The following is a 5,886-nucleotide window of genomic DNA, read 5'->3' as shown; positions in this document are numbered from 1 at the left end:
AAAACACTATCACTCTTTTGTAATTCGCTGTAAAAAATAGTGTTAACTGTTAAATAGAGTAAATAAATTGTGCAGTACAGGTAATGATAAACACAACATACATATAAAAAACATTTTGATGAAAAATGTGCTAAATTTTGTTTGAGTCAAAAGTGGCATGATTTATATTAAAACCATCATGCTGCCATTATATATAATATATTAATTAACAATACAAGGATGTACACACACTGACGGATACATACAGTACATATTACATAGGTCTAGTACAATTAGTACATTTAGCTAGTCATAGCTAGAATTGCTGCGTTTGAACACTTTTAAGCAAAAGATGTATTTTCATTGTTTCAATAGCTGTATACCACTTTGTGAGCGGTGAAGCATGGATAAGTATGATTACTTCACATTGTGCTGAATAATTACCAATCAATTATCATGTTAACAAATACTGGTCTTCTTTGTTATTTCATTCAAGAAGTAACTGTTTGGTCACAAATTAACTGTTGTATATAGCCCCAAAACTTTTAGAACTTTGGTTGCAATTGCGCAGAAAAAGACACATTTTCAAGAGTGATTTTTTCATGAATTATTTTCAGATTAGTTTAAAGTTGAAAATTATCACTGCACTGCGATTTTCTGCACATCCAGAGAAAAATGCTAATTTAAGAAATGTTTGATTTAGTAGCTAAATAAAGCTACTTCAGGTAGGAAAATAAAGCTATATAGGTAATTCAAGTTACGTAGCTAAATCTAATGATGGGACCAGACCTGTTACACACTGTATCAAGGACACGTGGTGTTTGCTGCCAAATCGTAATTGAGTTCAATATTAATTATATAGATAAATATACATTCATTTGCAGACTATGGAATGCTAATCATTCTTACTTAAATTTATTTGATATACCTTAAACAAAGCCACAAACCTCGCTCATTCGTTCAATACTTTGTCACCACCACATATGTACACAATAAATCGAAAGTGGAACTATAACCCAAACCGTTTCGTCAAAGCATCCGGAATAATGTACCTAGTCCTAGGAACTGATGATTGAACTAAATTTAGACCCTGGTTTTTATGCCCCCGTGATCGAAGATACGGAGGCATATAGCTTTTGCCCTGTCCGTCCGTCCGTCTGTCTGACTTTCTGCCTGTCTAGCTGTCAGTCTGTCTGTCTAGTCTGTTTGTCCGCAAAAACTTTAACCTTGCTCGTAACTTTTGATTGGTAAGAGCTATGGCTTTCATATTTCACATGTGTATTCCTTGCGACAAGAGCTTTCTTTGGGTACCACCAATTTTAACCTTTTGACCTTGGAGTCTGACCCACTTTTGCAAAATTTTATCAGACTTTAACCTTGGCCATAACTTTTGAACAGTTGGTGCTAGGGCTTTCAAACTTCACATGTGTATTCCTTGTGACAAGACCTTCCTTCAGATACCAACAACTTTGACCGTTTGACCTACTTTGGAAAAGCTTTAACCTTGGCCATAACTTTTGAACAGATAGTGCTAGTGCTGTCATACTTAATTCACATGTGTATTCCATGTGACAAGACCTTCCTATCGATACCAATAACTTTGATCCTTGACCTTGGAGTATGAGCTACTTTTTGAAAAACTTGAACCTTGGTCATAACTTTTGAAGAACTGGTGCTAGGGCTTTCAAACTTCACATGTGCATTCCTTGTGACAAGACCTTCCTTCAGGTACCAACAACTTCGACCGTTTGACCTTGACCTTGGAGTTTGACCTACTTTTGAAAAACTTTAACCTTGGCCATAACTTTTGATCAGATGGTGCTAGGGCTATCATATTATACTTCACATATGTATTCCCTGTGACGATTTTTTTTATCTTTTGACCTGGAGTTTGATTTGCATGTGAGAAACTTTAACCTTCGCCAAAAGCTGCCATACGAGGGCATCAGTGTTTCACAAACACATCTTGTTTTTAATGGGGGCGTGGATAGAGTACTCAACACAAGTCATATTTTTTTTGAGTGTATGTCGACTGCAGAGTAGAGCGACACTTCGGGATCACTTTACCCGGCGTCTGTCTGTTTGTCCGTCCGTCTGTCACACCTTAGATCTCGAGAATTAACTGTAAGACGTATGAATGCATGTTATATAGCTTGTCATTTTTCCTAAAATGCTGAAGAGCCATATATGGTGACATGAAAATTGCTAGTTGATTTCAATTTGCTTGATAATTAATTGTCAATCTGAAATATAAAGTCGTTTGAAGTTTGTTGAACAAGCAAATTCAAAGAGTTGTGATTCTCCGCTTTAGCTGTCTTAGTGGATGGGGTGACATTATTTATAGCATATTGTAATTGTCTTGGTCAAACTTCAAGGTCAAGATCAAGGGGTCAAAAATTATAGTACATTTGGAAAGGTCTTACCACAGGCAATGTACATGATAAATATGGAAGCCCTATCCCTTCTTAATCAAAAGTTATAAGCAAAGATTAAATTTTTGAAAAGTAGTTCAAACCTCAAGGACAAGAGGTCAAAAACCGTAGTAATTTGGAAAGGTCTTGTCACAGGTAATGTACTTGTGCATTATGAAAGCCCTACCTTTTCTCATTCAAATTTTATAGCCAAGTTAAAGTAATGTTTAAATTTTTGAGAAAAAAAGTAGGTTAAACTTCAAGGTCAAGGTCACGGGGTCAAAAATCATAGTAAATTTAACAAGCAAATTCAAAGAATTGTGGTCCCCCGCTTTCGGTGTCTTAGTGGATGGGATGCCATTATTTATGGCATATTGTGTCAAATATGTACGCCCTATCATATTTTATGCAAAAGTAATAACTTAAATTAAAATTTCTAAAATTTAGGTCAAACATGAGGGTCGAGGGGTCAAAAATTAAAGCATGCTCGGAAACATCTTGTTACAGGCAATGCACATGTCAAATATGAAAGCCCTATCTCTTCTCTATCAAAAGTTATAAGGAAAGATAACATTTTTGAGAAGTTGGTCAAACTTCAAGGTCAAGGTCACATGGTCAAAAATCATAGTGTATTTAGAAAGATCTTGTCAGAGGTAATACACATGTGAAATATGAAAGCCATATCTTTTCTCATTAAAATGTTATGACCAAGGTTAAAAGTTTTGAAAAGAAGGTCAAATTTCAAGGTGAAGGTCACGGGATCAAAAATCATAGTGCATTTAAAAAGGTCTTGTCACAGGTAATACACATGTGTAATATAAAAGCCCTACCTTTTCTCTTTCAAAAGTTATGGCCAATTTAAAGTAATGTTTAAACTTTTGAAAAGGAGGTCAAATTTCAAGGTCAAGGTCACAGGATCAAAAATCATAGTGTATTTAGAAAGGTCTTGTCACAGATAATACACATGTGTAACATGAAAACCCTATCTCTTCTCATTCAACAGTTATGACCAAGGTTAAAGTTTTTGTGACAGACGGACAGACTGATAGACTTACAGACTGACAGACGAATGAGATTTAATTTCCCCTCGCTTTCGCGAAAGCGGGGGACAAAAAGGTCTTGTCACAGATAATGTGCATGTCAAATATGAAAGCCCCATCTCTTCTTAATCAAAAGTTATAAGCAAAGATTAAATTTTTGAAAAGAAGGTCAGTCTTCAAGGTCAAGGTCATGGGGTGAAAAGTCTAGTATATTTAGAAAGGTCTTGTCAAAGGTTATATACTTGTTTAATATGAAAGCCCTATTTCTTCTCATTCAAAAGTTATGACCAATTTAAAGTAATGTTAAAATTTTTGAAAAGTAGGTCAAACTTCAAGGTCAAGGTCACGGGGTCAAAATTCATAGTATATTTAAAAAGGTCTTGTCACAGGTAATGCACATGTGAAATATGAGGCCATATCTCTTCTCATTCCAAAGTTATGACAAAGGCTAAAGTTTTTTGACAGATTGACAGACGGACAGACTGACAGACGAATGAGATTTAATGTCCCCGCGCTTTCGCGAAAGCGGGGGACAGAAAGAAAAAATTGTGCCCAGCTATGACATCTTACTAGCAAATTGCATGTTAGATTATTTTGTTTGTAAGATATTTTAACATGCAACTTACTTAATATTGCTAACATGCGACTTTCTTACATGTAGTATGAACATGAAACTTAGATATTGTAAGTTATACTTATGATTATCTTGTCTTTTTTGTATAATGCACAGACAAGACAGGGCACACAAACAAGACAGTTACAATATGCCATAAATAATGGCATCCCATCCACTAAGACACAGAAAGGGGGTACCTGACAATTCTTTGCATTTGCTTGTTTTACCAGATTTGTCAATTTTTGGACCACTGGGTCAAGGGTTTTGGTGTTGGGCAGGGCTCTTTTGATCCTTTAGGGAAAGTTGCGCTCTGCTTTGAGAGAGGTTATTGTTCCTCGCTTTCGCGAAAGCGAGGGGACATTAAATCTCATTCGTCTGTCAGTCTGTTTAGCTGTCTGTCTTTCTGTCTGTCCGTCTGTCACAAAAAACTTTAATCTTGGTCATAACTTTGGAATGAGAAGAGAAGGGCTTTCATATTTCACATGTACATTACCTGTGACATGACCTTTTCAAATATACTATGATTTTTGACCCCGTGACCTTGACATTGAAGTTTGACCCACTTTTGAAAATTTTTAACATTTCTTTAAATTGAGGAGTTTACGTTTTTTTTTTGTTTTTTGTTTTTTTGCTTGTCAAGAAATTTCTGGGTTGGATTTTTTAGACTGGCGTGGACCCCCCCCCCCCCCAAACAATCCTGGATCCGAACCTATAATGCCTGAACCCATAATGCAGTTCAACTCATTTAGCTGATTGGTCGGTTTGTAAGTCACGTTGATGCCTCATTTAGCATGTAAATTTATTCTGCTGTCACAGAAAATAGTTTCCTTGACCTGTTAAAGCTTTTATCTTTTATTAAAATTAATTTTCTTAGTCAATTGGCATTTCCCTTTTGACTTTAAAATCAAATCAAAACAAATCAAAATTGAAAGACACTTGTCTTACTGCTACTACTGGTAATGTTCTAGAACGTCAGTTTGATCTGGTGTGCCAGAAAAAAGAGAAAAATATCAAACCGCTCATTGTCATCGTATATACATGTACGAGGGGTGATCAAAAAGTTCGCGAACTACATGTATCTCTATATTTACAAAACCACACTTCAAATCAGAATGGAATATGGCACACACATAGTCATAAACATGTTCTATAAGTAGCAGATGTTATGTAATATTTTGCTCCATGTTTATGACGTCACATTGTGCAAATGACGTCAATATGTAGATAACTTGTGACAGAAAATGGTTGACTCAGTCGTACTCGTGCAAGGAACGGCTGTAATGTTTAAGGTATAACTTGGAAATTCCTGTGTAGTAGAATATAAAAATTTGTACAAGATAAATGAAGACAAAGGACTTGCTAGAAGTTCAATCATTAATTGGATATTTAAATTGTTTTAATGAAGGAAGGGAGGTGGTTAAAATGATGTTTGCTCTGGTGCCCAGTGGAAGTAAGCTGGGGAAAAGATGTGTCCTTAGTTGAACAATTTGTTATGGTAGCTCTCCAAGTTACAGTTAGAAAAATAGTTGAATATCTTAACAATGAAATAATTATTAAATCCCTAAAACATCATTTACTTTAGACTTTAAACATAACAGATATGATAAAGAGAAGGCACCCATACGTGATCCACATTGGATAAACGACGCATCAAAGACAGAGGAGTCGGATTGTGATGGTCACTATGCTCATTCTGGGAAAGGATATCCTTATCCACCCATCCTATTTCCGAGATTTGGCCATTTGTGACAAATGGAGTATTCTTGTTATAAAAAATAACCTGCAAGATTTTATCCGCTCAAATGTCCGAAAAACTTTTGAATATTTTCGATTTCTTCTG

This window comes from Saccostrea echinata, unplaced genomic scaffold, assembly GCF_033153115.1.
Source record: "Saccostrea echinata isolate AGI-Se365-2 ecotype Australia unplaced genomic scaffold, CSIRO_AGI_Sech_v1 ptg000001l, whole genome shotgun sequence".
Classification (NCBI taxonomy): Eukaryota; Metazoa; Mollusca; class Bivalvia; order Ostreida; family Ostreidae; genus Saccostrea; species Saccostrea echinata.
The sequence above is the reverse complement of the archived record's forward strand: the minus strand, read 5'-3'. Positions refer to the sequence as shown.